The following is a 13862-nucleotide window of genomic DNA, read 5'->3' on the forward strand; positions in this document are numbered from 1 at the left end:
GCGTTCGGGCAGCAGCCGCCCTGGGTGGGTCCCGCGGCATCGCGCGATGCCTGGGATGCTGCGTGTGCCCGCACGGGGACCGCATCGCCGCCGGTGCTGAGCCCCGGGACCCTTCCCCGCACGCGAGCGGATCGCACGGTAGCTGCGTGCCTCGGCTGTCATCTGGTGCGGTGAGGCTCGCGGAAAGGCAGTGTGCGCATCTTTGCCTTCGCGAGATGGGGAGATGCCGGCCGGCAGCGCTGCCTCTCGGCCACACCTGCCTTCTTCTGGGCTTTGCTTTTTGCCTTCAGTGTAATGGTTTTGTCTGGCTTAAAGTGTAGGAAACTGTGTAGGGGAGGAAAAAAAAAAGAACCGCTTGCTGCTCTAGAATGGATGTCGCAATGCTGGCAGCAGTGCTGGTCTGCTGTCAGCTACCCTGGCAAAAAAAGCGCTTTTTGTTGGCGTGGCTTCGTCTTCTTGGGGAGCAGTGCTGGGTGGGGAGAGCTGTGCCAGCTGCAGGGGCTCTCTGTGTTACAGCTGGGTGCAGGGCTGGCACTGGGCTCAAAAGACAGGCGCAGACTGCTGGTTCAGGCTGATGTAGCCTGAGCAACAGTCAGCTCGGGGACTGTGACTCTGCAGAAGAAAAAAAGCACAAAAACAAAACCCAAAGAAATCCGGCATGATCCGTGATTCGGAATGGTTGCGATTAAAAAAGATTCGTGCAGCATCATTTATTGTATTTTTGAAGCCGTGCGATAGTTTTTGATGTATTGATTACCTTGATTTGACAGGGATGGGAATGCTGGTAAACCAAGTAGGCGATCTGAGTTAGAATTCTATAGTAGGGATTTTTCTTGCTTTCAGTGAACACGAGACTGTAAGGAATGAGACTGTGCTCTGTGTGTGTGTGTGTGTGTGTGTGTGTGAGATGCACTGATGCTCATGGGAAGGGTATCTCTCGCTTGCGGAGCTGCTGCTCCTTCCTTCAAACCTGACTCCTAGGTTGGCTTCAGTAACAAATGCCATACGTTTTCTGGAGAGTGGAACAAAAACTATTTTTCCTGAAATGTGCTCTCTCCCTTGTTCCTAGTGTGCTTCCCATAGTGGTTGTATGTGGGATCGGTTTCTTTGTTCACTGCATATTAGGAAACAGTTGCAGTGCCCAAGTTGAATACCTTCATGGGGCTTAACTCAGAGCAAAGCTGCTTTATGTTGGCAAGGGGTAGCCCATGCTGGCTGCATCACTGCATCATGTGGAATCCCACGCTATGAGTTTTGGGAGGCTTTGCTCTTGCAAAATGCTTGGGGTTTAGCTTTAATGAGCAGAAAATGTTTTAAATCAATGCCTGAAATTTCCATCGTTCCAATAATCCTCTGCCATCCCAGAGAGTATAAAGAGTGCAAACAATTATCTTCACTTTATCAACCTTCTGGTGAGTAAAAGCCGTCACGGGTTGGTTGTACTTTGCTAATCTGCTAATTAACCCATTGATTTCTGCTTTGCCTGACTTTCCCATATAAATATCTGCCTGTTGTCATGCTCCAGATGTAATGATGCTATGAGCCTTAAACGGTGGGACCGCATTCCTCATGAAGGAGCTCCAGGTTCTTTTAGCAGCAGGGAGAGTGTGAATTCTTCAGCTGAACCTTCTGGAAATGGTTCTTTTCTGGAAGTCCAGTGCGAATGGCTGGATATATAATAGTATGGACTGCACAATGAATGATGCATTCCCTTGCACTGTCCGTGCTGCAATTAGGAGGCAGGAGCCAGGAGGCTGCATCCAACTTGTAATGTGAGAGATATTGCATGTCTCCTGGGCTGCATAGCACAAAATGTGCCACTGGCAGTAAGAGATGCTGCTTATAATTAGTGGGTTTATAGGGTCTTGCAGATAACCAGTGTAGAAGTAATGGCAAATGGTTCTTTGTGCTGTTCCAATGTTGCTTGTTCTGTAGGTGTGTTGCTTGTTCTGTAGGTGTGTTTCTCTTCAAAATCAAAGAAAGAAGCAAGGAGTTTAAAGAATTTGTGTTAGCTGAGCTCTGTAGAAACTGACATTGGCAACATTTGGTGCAAAAGATGCCCTCTACAACCCAATCAGCTTTTCTCTTCACTTGCACGCTCAAACATTTTTCCTGATGACTGAACAACCTGTATAGAGCAACACAGTCTACTTGATATCTGTCTGGCAAAGAAGCAGGACGAAAACCTAGGCATAGCTATAGTTACGTACAGCTAACGCACTGTCCTTTGACACTTGCCAGTTTTGTTGATGACTTCTACAGACACGATTTTAGGAGGCCATCTTTTCTTTTTCTGCCTAGACTTTCGTAAGGAAATGAATGCTTTATGCAATTGAAAGAAAAAAAGGATGTCTGCTAGGATTTCAGTGGCTGTGATCTTAACCTCATCAGAAAGGTGTCTGGCTGATGGTAAACCTTCAAAACTCCAGCTGGATTGGAAAGCACTGGGTTTGGCTGGCAGGGACAGCTGGAGACCTCAAGGGTGGGAGGCTGAGTCCCAAAAGGCTGCTTTGGCCTCAGAGATGCTCACTAGAAGCAAGGCATACTGAAATCCTGGTGCTTGTGCCAGGAGGGTTGGCTAAGCCGAAGCAGCTGGTTTTGCAATTAGATTGAATTTCTGTTTCAGACAATGTGTTTATCGTAAGGAATTAACTGGCGTGCTAGTCAGAGTGGCAGAGATATTTGTTTCCAGTTCTCCAACCATGCAGCATGCCAGCATTGTGAACATCCTTCCCACAAGTGGAAGTGCAGGAAGCATCTCACAGAGAGCAGAGTGGGGTAAAAGGGGTGTGTGCACGCACACATGTGTGCTGGTGTGCAAATACCAAACTTGTGTTTTGAAGGAATTATGAGCCTTGCTCCAGGTTGTGATCATAGAATCATAGAGTCATTAAAGTGAAAAAGACCACTAAGATCATGTTGTCCAACCACCAACCCGTCCCCACTCTGCCCACTGACCACATCCCTCAGTGCCATATCTCCTTGTTTCTTGAACACCTCCAGTGACAGTGACCCCATAATCTCCCTAGGCAGCCTGTGCCAGTGCCTCACCAGTTTTTCTGGGAAGAAATGTTTCCTAATATCCAACCTGAACCACCTTTGACACAACATGAGGCCATTCCCTCTCATCCTGTCACTGTTATCTGGATGAAGAGGCTGACCCCCACCTCACCACAATCTCCTTTCAGGGGGTAATGGATGGTGTAGCTTGGGCATGGGCTTGGGAAACAGATCTTTCTGGTGCTTGGGAATTGGCACGTGGCTCCTGCAACATCATTTTGCATAGGCGAGGGTGGCTGTGGTGGGAGGTAAAAAAAAAAAAAAGCCTTCTGGGGGCCATGCCTTCTGTGTTTCTAATTCACCTCTCTGAGTGTGCCTGTGCAGAACGGATGCTTTTTGCTGTGCTGAGGTAGTAGGATTTTTTTCTAGGTTTCTCTAAAGGGCACTGTGAGCAGGATTCTCTCCTCTTGGCAGCTCTTCTGTTGTGTGAAGGGAGAGAGCTTGCTGCTACTGATCCTGCTGTGCTAGCTGCTGTCAGAGCAGTTAGCACTGGTGGGGCAGTATTTGCCTTTCCCCTTTATCCAGGCTTTTTTTAAACAAGTAAACGGTGTTCCTCAGAGGTTATCATTCTGCATTTCTTAGAACAAAGCTTCTCAAGGGGCAAGGGCAGCAGTCTGCAAGCTGGCAGCAGGGGTGAGCAGGGAGGATGCTGGGTGTGCATCTCCAGCAGCATGGAGCTCAGTTATTAAACTGCGTGATCGAAAGCAAACATGCAGAAAGCCAGAGTACTTCATGGTGCTTAGGAAAGGGCCTCGGAGCAACATCTGTTAAGTCTATTAGGAGACACTGGAAAAACCTTTATCCCCTCCACCAGAGCTGACGAGAACACAGCAACTTAAAACTTTGGCTTGGAAGCAGCTGCCTGGAAGGAGTTGTCTGGCTCATTGCATCGCGGCTGCTGCATCTCGAAACGCTCCCAAAGCGCAGCCCTGAGCAAGCTCTTGCTGTTGCCTCTTTTGCTCCTGCTGTTGCCTCCAGCTTGCAGTGTAAGTGTCTTCTGAAATGATTCGTCCGTTTTGTGTCACTGCTTGGTTTAATTTTCTCTTGCTACTATTTGTCCTTCTAATGTTCTTGTGAAGAGATGGCTACAGTTACTGTACAGTAGAGAGAAGAAAGTAGAATCAGCATAAAAGCTCTCAGTAACAGGCACTGCTTTTATTTCCACTGCACTGAGTTTTATTGTTCTTGAGCTAAAGTGTGTGATGTTTGTGGTTGGAAATGCAGATGCTTCAGACACCTTCTGTGACCAGTCTGAAAGCCATATCAACATAAATGAACAGGAGTTTCTGCATCAGTCCTCTCTCCTGTCTTTGTGCAATAACACCTTGGTGGCTGCATCCTGCAGTGGAGCAAGGCCTGGACGGGTGATAAGCCAAACCTAGCACTGCAGGGAGCCCAGTTCATCAAAGCCCAGAGCAAACACAAGGAGCCTTGTTCCTCTCAGCTTAGGCTTGATTTGGAGCAAACCCACTGAGATGGAAAGGCCTTGTCAGCTCCTTTCCCTTGGCTTTCTTAGGGACTGTGGCTGGACCCATACTTAGGCTGTGGGAAGCCATTCTGCCAGGCCGAGCTGGGGCTTGTTCTGATTGTCAGAGGATATATCAGAAGCTTATTACGGTTTTTTTTGTTTTTTTTTTTTTAATGGAAATTGGGTTTCCTTCCAGCTGAGGGTAATTGGAGCTGTGGTAATGGTCTGAAAGCAAATGAGAGTGAGCTCTGAAGCCTCCTGCCACAGCTTTCTATTCTCCTCATGTCATGGTTCTTAAAATGGCGTTTGTTCCTAAACCTCACTAGTATGTGCCCTTACGAGAGCTGCCTTTCCCTCAGGTGACACACAGGGTGAGGGAGGACTGCTCTTCAGCTTGAACCTCCCCCCAGCCCTCCACTCCCAGTCTGCAGGGCTGTCTTTATGCTGCAGACCGGCATGCATAGCCAGGCCCCAGTCCTGGTGGCACTGAAGAACCTGTACTTCTGTCTGGCTGACATCTGCTGAGGTCCTATTGGGTCCTCAGAAGCCACCAACAGGGGACACCGTGCCAAAACAGTTCGCTGCAGGTAGGTTTTGTCACATTGAAGCCTCTTAGCATCGCTAAAGGTGCTTTCTGCAGTCTTGGCTCTCTTGACACTTGCCCATGTCTTTCATTGCCTCCAGCTGGGACTGTCAGCAAGCATTCGCAGGGCATGCTGCTGCCTGCCAGAAGGCTTGTCTTCTCTGTGAAGCATGCCATTACAAGCTGAAAGCACCAGCAACAAGTGCATTTATCAAGTGTGGATTTTTATGGAAGTAATTCAGAAAGACAGCTTTGATTTTGCCATTTCCAGAGCTCCAGCTTGCTACAGGACACAGTCAAGAGTCCAAACTAACTTGAATTACTAAATCTTGATAAGAGTTCTCTCAGGGGAGATCTTATCTCTCTCTACAACTGCCCCCTGAAAGGAGGCTCTGGCAAGGAGAGGGTGTGCCTCTTTTTCCAGGTATTAGTGATATAGCAAGAGGTAACAACCTCAAGCTATGCTAGTGGAGGTTCAGACTGGATATTAGGAAACATTTCTTCTCAGAAAGAGTGGTGAGGCACTGGCACAGGCTGTCCAGGGAGGTGGTGGAGTTACTGTCCCTGGAGGTGTTCAAGAACCGTGGAGATGTGGCACTGAGGGACGTGGTCAGTGGGCCGAGTGGGGATGGGCTGGAGGTTGGACTTGATGATCTTCAAGGTCTTTTCCAACCTCAATGATTCTATGATCTTCTGCCTTGACAGTTGGTTGTGTGCTTGTCTCCCTGTTTCTGGGTACTGGGTACAACCAAGGCCCATCTGTAGTGGGAGTTCGGGATTTGGCTGCTTCTTGTTGTCCAGCCTTGTTCTCAGATGCATGTCCCATGGCTGGCACTGGGGTCTTATGGGCCTCCTTCTTGACCCCATTGATGTTTTACAGTTCGTGGTGAGGCACATTTATTAAAAAAAAAAGAAAAAAAAAGTTATACATTATTTGCTCAATGGGGTTTCATTAAAGCTTTGCAAAACCAGTTCTATAGTTCTTTTGCAGGTTGAGCTGTATGCATATAGGCTTAGCAGACTATTAAAGTCTCCTCAGGGATTTAAACAAACGTGTGCTAGTGTAACAGCAACTGTATGGAAAGACAACACATCCTGGCCTTGACATATCACCAGAGGTAGGACTGTGTCTATCACTCTCCGTGTGAGCTTGCTCTTCATCTTCTGACCTGTGCCTGGAGAGACTGCGATAGGAGCAGGCATGTGGCTCACTGTCACCTGGGTGTGTGACAGTGTTTGTGCCATGCCTGTTAGTCTGTTTCATGTGCCAAGTTTCACATGGGTCATGGCTTCCACAAAGGCAGCCTTAGTACCACCCTGCTACAGAAAGAAGGGACTTCCAGTGGTGTCACCTGAATGTCCCCATGGCTCCAGAGAGTGACATCACCAGTGCCTTGTGCCACAAGGGCTGGAAGCAAGCAAGGAAGCTCATCAGCCTCAACTTTGGCTGATATTTTACAGTCTGTAAAGCAGTGATTGAACTGTACAGGCACTTTTGCTCTTAATGTTGCTTTCCCAGCTCTCTGGAGGGTTAGTAGGAAACTAGAGCCTTGTTTTTTTGCTTTGCTTTCAAGATGTTTTCCCCTTTTTAATTATAAGGCAACAAGTGTTATTTTTTTAATGAATAAATGATCTGTCCAGGAACATTAGTTTGTGATGAACTCATTTTAAATTCAGCAGCATATTCCGCAGTCGGAGAGTGCAGGGAATCCACGTTTTCATGTGGCATAAAATAGTCTTAATATACAGAGAGGGTTAAGTTTACTTGCAGCAGCTTCCTGGTGCTGTAACAGCACTGATCACTGTAGTTTTATTTTCTAGTACATTCATGCTTCATTCAGTCCTTGGAAACTGAATTCTTTCAACTACTGCTCTGTTGTGTCCTTCCACCTGATAACCTTAGCAGATGCAAATTTGCAATCTCCTTTTAATAAAAAGCAGTTGACACTATGCCCTCTGTATCTGCTAAATTAAGATTTGCTAGGCAGCTACCTCCCTTCCCACGACCTCCCCTTGTTGCTCCATTCCTCCCCAGTCTGTATCATGTAACTTGAATATAATGTTTAGTTTAGAGCATCCTGTGAAGCAAGGAAATGCAAATGAAAAGGAGGACTGAAAGGGGAAGAGAGAGATAAACTTCCTGGGCAGTGAATGTGCAGTGACATAATTTTGTTAATTGTACTGGGAAAAAGTTGAAAAGAGGAAATGGAGTAAATAACGGGCACTGTTCTGGCCTCAGTTGCCTGTATCCTTTTAAATGGCTGATCGTATGTGTCTGAGCCTGACCTGGCAGCGTGTGGCATCATTTACTAGTCTTTCTGGAAAAAAAGAAACCCCGCAGTTCAGTAAGGGAAAAATACTTAATTGGAAATAATTCACCTTGTTCTGACACTTTAAATTAGAATTAATAAAATCTAATGTGTTTAGTCAGTACTAAATTTCCATACCTTCCTTCCTTCCTTTTACACACGCACAGCTTCTATCGGAATTGAGTGCAGTATGTGAACTTAGATGTTTTACTTCAGGAATTAGGAATGTGGTAACTTACCCAGCTTGGCGTCCAGTATGAAGCCCTGGCCCCGAGAAAGCCTTCCTCACCATTGTTTGCTTGCCCTCAAATTTAGACAGCTTCCTTATGCCATTATGCTTTCCTTTTAGTTGTTTATGTAGAACTCAAGTTTGGGCTGTGTTTAATAAGCCAAATAGCTCTGCTTGTGTGAAACTGGGCTGCAGATATTGATTACTCGCTTAACTTGGGTGGAGATGTTTGTGTAGCATCCTCACCGCTCTGAAGTGGGTACAGTCATCCCCGGTGGCCCGTGTTTCTCAGCCAGCTTGTGAGAGTCCCTGGCAGGATGTACGTAAGCCAAATGTGACACATAATACAAAAAAAATGCTATCTTCAGCTTTTGGCTGAAGTGAGCAAAGCTCCTCTGAAGCTAGGAGAACTGTGGCTGTGAGATGGATCCAGTGCCGTGCAGCCTGTGGTATTTGTTGGCATGCAGGTTTTCCCTTTGCTTGGGTATTTTTCTGTTTCTGTTGGTTCCCCTGTTGTTTTCCTGAGCTTGGCATGGATAATTTTTTGTGTTGTGACACCATCAGCCAAAGATAAGATTTTTGTACCACACACTTCAGGCTGTTCCTCAGTTTAACCACTCCAGTGAGGCTGTCTTCAATAAATAAATCATTGGGGATGCTGAAAGTGCAGCTTTTTCGAGATGGCGCAACACTTACTCTGGACTTTATCTTCTACCAGTTTAGGTGCAAGCTCTTTGAATTGCCTGGGAAATGTATCTACTCTGATAATAGCACATGGGCATGGCAGGTATGCAACAGAGCGTGACGGGCTTATTTCCTAAAATTTCACCATGAAAATGGAGGGATTTGATCTAGAGTTTTGGGTTGTGTGGCTCCGTTTGCCCCAGTGCATGTGTCCAGGTTGATGTGTGCAAGTTGAGGTGTGTTTTTTGTTCATAGTGACTGCTGAAGCAGGTCCAGGAACTATGGACTCTGCTACTGGAGCTAGGATGAGAGGCCTGAAGTTATACCAGGGGAGGTTCAGGTTGGATGTTAGGAAACATTTCTTCTCAGAAGGAGTGGTCAAGCACTGGCACAGGCTGCCCAGGGAGGTGGTGGAGTCACCATCCCTGGAGGTGCTCAAGATCTGTGGAGATGTGGCACTGAGGGATGTGGTCAGTGGTCATGATGGATTGAACTAGATGATCATGAGTGGTCTTTTCCATCCTTAATGTTTCTATGACTCTGTCTATGATTCTGTGATGGAGTTGTAGCTGGGCCAGTGACCTGAGGGAGTGAAATTCAATCCCTGACTTAACCAGATGCTTTTGTGATACTCCCTAAGAACCTGTACATCTGCTTCCCATTCAGTGCTTGGATTATTGTGCACTTTCTGGAGGTGTTGTAGGCATATTGCTGAGGTGAAGTGGTTATAGGAGAGGAACCACGGGCAGCATTCAAAGCAGAGAAAGTAGGGACAGCATTGAATCTGCTGAAACACAAGACAAACGTCTAAGCACTACTAGCCCCCCAGGGGACATACAGCTTGAGGTGTACCTGCACTACAGTCAGAGCAGGATGTTGAAGAGAAGACTTGAATTAGCTTTTAAATTAGCATAGATCTGTAGCTGTAGCAGCCTAGAACATGGTGAGGGCTGCAAAAGCTGCCCAGGAACTAGAAGGAATTAACCTGCACCAGGCTAGCTGGGAGCCACAGGCGTGCCAAGTGATGCGAGTGATCCCCTGGATTTAGGCGAGCTGGAAATGAGCCTGGGGAGTGAAAATCCTCTGACAGACAGGGGAATGCCTGATGCCTCTTCCCTCATTGAAAGGCCTTGAGGAAGACAAAGCAACCTGGAGGATACATCCCTCTGAGAGTTTCTTTGTGCCATGAGTAAAAAAAAGAGGAAAAAAAGCCCACATTTTTGTGAAATAGCAGATTCCAGATGAAAAAGAAATTGTAGTGAGGAAGTGTTGCTAACAGAGCACAGGCAGCATCTAGCGTTGGGGTTTATTTCCAAAGCTGCACACAGGGCTTGCAGACAAGTTGCACCATTCACAAGCACGGCAATGTCACTAACAGTATTCATTTGACCTACTGCAGTTATGAAAACTGGACTTTGGAAGTGTGGGAGGGCCTTACTGGTAGTTGGCATTGAGATTGATCAAGAGAAATATCAGCCCGAGGGAAATAAGTGGAGGCTGGGTGAAAGGAGCGGCCCTTAGAGAATGAGAAGCACCAACAACACTTGAGGCTTTTCCATTGTGTACAAAGAAACTAGACTTAATGTCTATGACATGGCACAATGGAAAGGGGTTGAAATCACCTTGGAAAATGAGCAAAAAAAGCATTTGTCACCTTCATTTCTCTCATCCATCAGTGAAGCTCTTTACAAATTGTTCTTTGAACGCATCTCTTCCTTAAGCTTTCTGCTAACAGCTCTGAAAATAGTAATTGATGCACTCACCTCTTCCTGCCCAGCCTCCAAAAGTTAGTGACATCTCTTCCTTTAATTCTGCTTTGTAATTGAATTTCTGCCATAAGTTGCTTCTGCTAATTCAATTATACCTTACTTCTAATTGGCAGTGGATTTGAATACTTCTTGTGCTGGTACCATGGAGATTAACATGTGCTGGCCAGTTACTCTCTACTCCTCAGGCTGGAGCAAAAGTTTTGGATAATTATAAGAATTATCCAAAGGCAAAGTTTGTTTTGTTTTTTTTTCCTAAAAGTTTTGGAATGCAAAAATATAGCTGAGGACTGGGAAATGGCTTTTTGTTAAGCATATAACAAAGTACAGCCAAATCATGGTGTGCTGTTCTGTAAGGTCTCCTGAATGTGACACGTATGGGGAAGGCACGATAATTTGTGCCAGTGGTATACAGCAGAGATGAGAAGTGCTTCTGGTTTGCATTTCCTCTTTTGCTGGTGACCCAGTTTGGTTCTGACGTTGTCTTTCCATTGGGTTCCATTGGTCAGCAGCCTGAAGCGCTTAACATCCGTTCCTGTAAAAAACGAGGATAATGGGTTTTCTTCCAAGAAGATGTTGAGGCTAAAATTATCTGTTTAAATGCCTGCAGTGCTGCCAGTTCACAACTGTGAGTTCTTGCCTGGTGATCTTGGCAGGGGCGTTGGTCTCAATGATCTCTAGAGGTCCCTTCCAACCCCTACAATTCTGTGATTCTGTGATTCTGTGATCTTGGGAGTCATAGAAACTTTAGTAGAGTCCTGATCTTCCTTCCTGTGAGCAGAAGACTGATGGAGTTAACATCTGCACCAAAGAGGGAAGATGCTGGCATAAAATAGGACAAGAACCAATCAGGGAGCGCTCACATAAAGGGTGTGGGCTTCTCTCCCTTCTTTATTTTTCTTTCCAAATTCTCTTTCTTGGGAAAGGGTTTGTATAACACAGTCCCCAGCTGTTGGGAGGACACGTGCAGCAGGGTCAGGTCTTTGGTCAGAGCCGCTCAGTCGGAATTGCGGGCACCTCGTGACAGTTGTCTGCTTCTGATGGTTTGTGTATGAGCCTGATTTCAGCTGCCTGCTTGACTTCGGTGCGTTTCAGTTTCTCCTTGGTGATTATTTCTGAAAACATGTAGAAAATTACGGAGGTTTCCGTAACGATGTAAAAGGAAAAATATAGTGCTGAATGTTTTAAATGAGAGGAGATGGAATTAAGTACAGTCTGACTTTTATTACAGTATTTTCCTGGAAGTTAATAAATTATTTCCCACCTAAGCATCTTCCGGGTGCTTATGAGTAACAGGCAGCGTGGATTAGTCTGGAACAGATCGTGTCAGACATGCTAATTTCCTTTGATAGCAGGGCAACCAGTTGTTTCAAGAGAGCAGATAATACCATGTGCTTTGATCTTAGCTGGCTTTTTGCCACTGGTGTTCTCAGAAGGAAGCTGGAGAAGAAGAATTTTGGTGAAACTCTTTCCTTACGGATGGTGCAAAGATGTGCTAACTGTCCAGGCTTCTGTCCAGTAGATGGTCAAGTCGTGTGTGGTCAGTCTCCATGGGCTGTTGGTAGGGGGTTGCAGAGATGGGCCTAATGGCTTGGTCAGTCAGTTTATCAGCATTGTAACTGATGCTTTTGGTAAAATACTGGTTGAGATTCAACAGGTAGTGTGACAGTGGGGAAAATGACTAGTGCTTGGGAGGAGGGAGATTCCAAATCTTTGGACACAATCAGAATCTGGATTTGGAAGGTTTGTTGTCTGTACCAGAGGTGTTGACGTAGGCTTGTGGTTACCCCTGGTGAGTGAATTGGCAGTAGGGATACTTCAGGGTGTGGTGGAATGGTTTGAATGTAATCACAAATGGGAGGAATTCCCCCTTGTAGGGTGCTGGAGGCAACTGTCGGATGGCTTGTTGCTATCTGGTATCTCTAAGGCTGGGTTTTTTTGTTGGGAAGACCAACTATGTTACTTTGGGATGGAGCACTGAGGATTTCATTGCAGAGCTGTGGGATTGCAGCGTCTGGAGGCATTGGGTTGGAGGCATTGGGCTGGAGGCAAGGAGCAACAGGGCGAATTGTGGGCAGTTCTGTGGGAGGATGGGAACTGGAGCGAGTTAGTTTCCTAATTTCCTTATCATTTTTGATTTCCTAATCCACAGACTTTGAGAGATTACGAATCGCAGCAGCAGGTGAGCTCGCTCCTTGTGACTCTTTAAGTGCTGATGAACCTTGGCATTTGGATCTGGCAGATACTGAAAGGATGCATATTATTATACTCTGTTTTTTTGAGTGTCATGCTCAACTGATAGAGAACTGATTTCTGCCCTTTGAAAGCAATGCTTAATGGCTCCAAAAATCCTGAAACAGGCTTTGTCATATTCCAGTGCTGTTTCTCCTGTTTTTGGATGTTGGCGTAGCAGTATTCTGAAGCATAAACCAAGCAAATCTTTCTACCACAGCATTTTGATGCAATTTGAAGTTGATTCTTACTTATTTTGGAAGTGAGTTTTACAAAAAGGTGTAAGGCAGGAGGGATGGTTTCGGCAGATTTTTGAATGCCAGAAGAGATCACTGTCCAAATTCATGAGAAATCTGTGTGTTTTTCAACATGGGTTTTGATTTCTCTTTCAGGACAAATAATCAAAAGCAAATGCAGAGGATGAAGTAGTAGTTGTCGCTCAATTTAGAGCAAGAGCTGTAGCAGAGCTTTCATATGTTTAGGCAAATTCTGATTTCAACTAGGAAAATTTGTTTGTGGAGAGGAGGCCAAAAAGAAGGAAGGCTGTCCCTTAGAAGAAAGCTGTGATGTAAAGCATGTTTGTTTTGTTTTCTCCTTCAGGCAATTGAGCTCTGTGGATTTTTCCTGAAGAGGTTCCAAGATAGGTGGTGAGTACTTCTCAAATCCTTCTTCTTTTGGGCTGTACATTACATGGGAATGATAGGGCAGCTGGTGCAGGAACGTGCATTGTCTCAGCTTGTGGCAAGTGTTGAGAGCTGGCAGGCTGATCTTTGAACGTGAGGTTGCCATCAAAATGGGAGGCTTTACCTTTGCACCAGAGTGAGCTTGCTGAGACTCGATAAGTTAAATAAATTTTATATTTTCTTAAATGTTTGACTTAAATCATGGAAAGTCTGTAGCTGGATTTTGCACAGACTTTGCTGTGTAGCCCAGCAGGCAGTGTTTTCCGTGTCGAGGAATGGCCTTGTCCTTTTTCTCCCTTTTGTTCTGACCATCTGTGTTAATCTGAAGGAATGCAATTTCCAGTGGTTCAGATGACCTGCATAACTCGTGCTAATCTCTGCCGCGTGTGACCGGTTCTGCCCTGGCGGGTACCCAAAGCTTCCGTGTATTTCATTTGTCTGCACTTCATTAGTTTCTTATTTGTAAGTAAATGAAACATGAAATCAGAAAAGAGCCACAGGAACACAGCGTTGATCAGAAACACTGGCAGCTGGGGAACCAGCTCAGGCACTGGGCACTACTCTGCTCCTCCCTGCAGCCAGCCTCTGTCAGCACTGCGCCCGCCATGCTGCTCTGCAGCACCCTTTGCTGTTTGCATTTGCTGTTTCTAGAGAAATCCACACCCTGTTTCCTCTTTCAATTCTAGATTCTTTCCAATGAGATTAACGAAATTATATCATTGCACATTAATTGCTCAGGAAGTTTATTCTTTAGTTGCATTTCCCTAGTGCACAGGATACAAGCTATTAGAGATCTTGTGTGTATAGACTGACTAATGAACCACAGCTGAGTGTCCAAAGCCTTTAAT

The 13862-nt window shown here is 45.7% G+C and overlaps 1 protein-coding gene across 2 annotated transcripts in view; it reads left to right on the forward strand.

Moving 5' to 3' along the window:
* Positions 1-12925: 12925 nt before the first annotated feature.
* Positions 12926-13862, forward strand: part of HPCAL1 (hippocalcin like 1) — a 38090-nt gene continuing 37153 nt past the window's right edge. The window contains exon 1 of one of the 2 annotated variants that reach the window (XM_003204494.4): positions 12926-12978. The gene's annotated coding sequence lies outside the window, so the exon portion shown is untranslated. The remainder of the gene's footprint in view (positions 12979-13862) is intronic. The other variant, XM_010707918.3, reaches the window with a different exon arrangement.

This window comes from Meleagris gallopavo, chromosome 2 (assembly GCF_000146605.3).
Source record: "Meleagris gallopavo isolate NT-WF06-2002-E0010 breed Aviagen turkey brand Nicholas breeding stock chromosome 2, Turkey_5.1, whole genome shotgun sequence".
In the NCBI taxonomy this organism is placed as follows: Eukaryota; Metazoa; Chordata; class Aves; order Galliformes; family Phasianidae; genus Meleagris; species Meleagris gallopavo.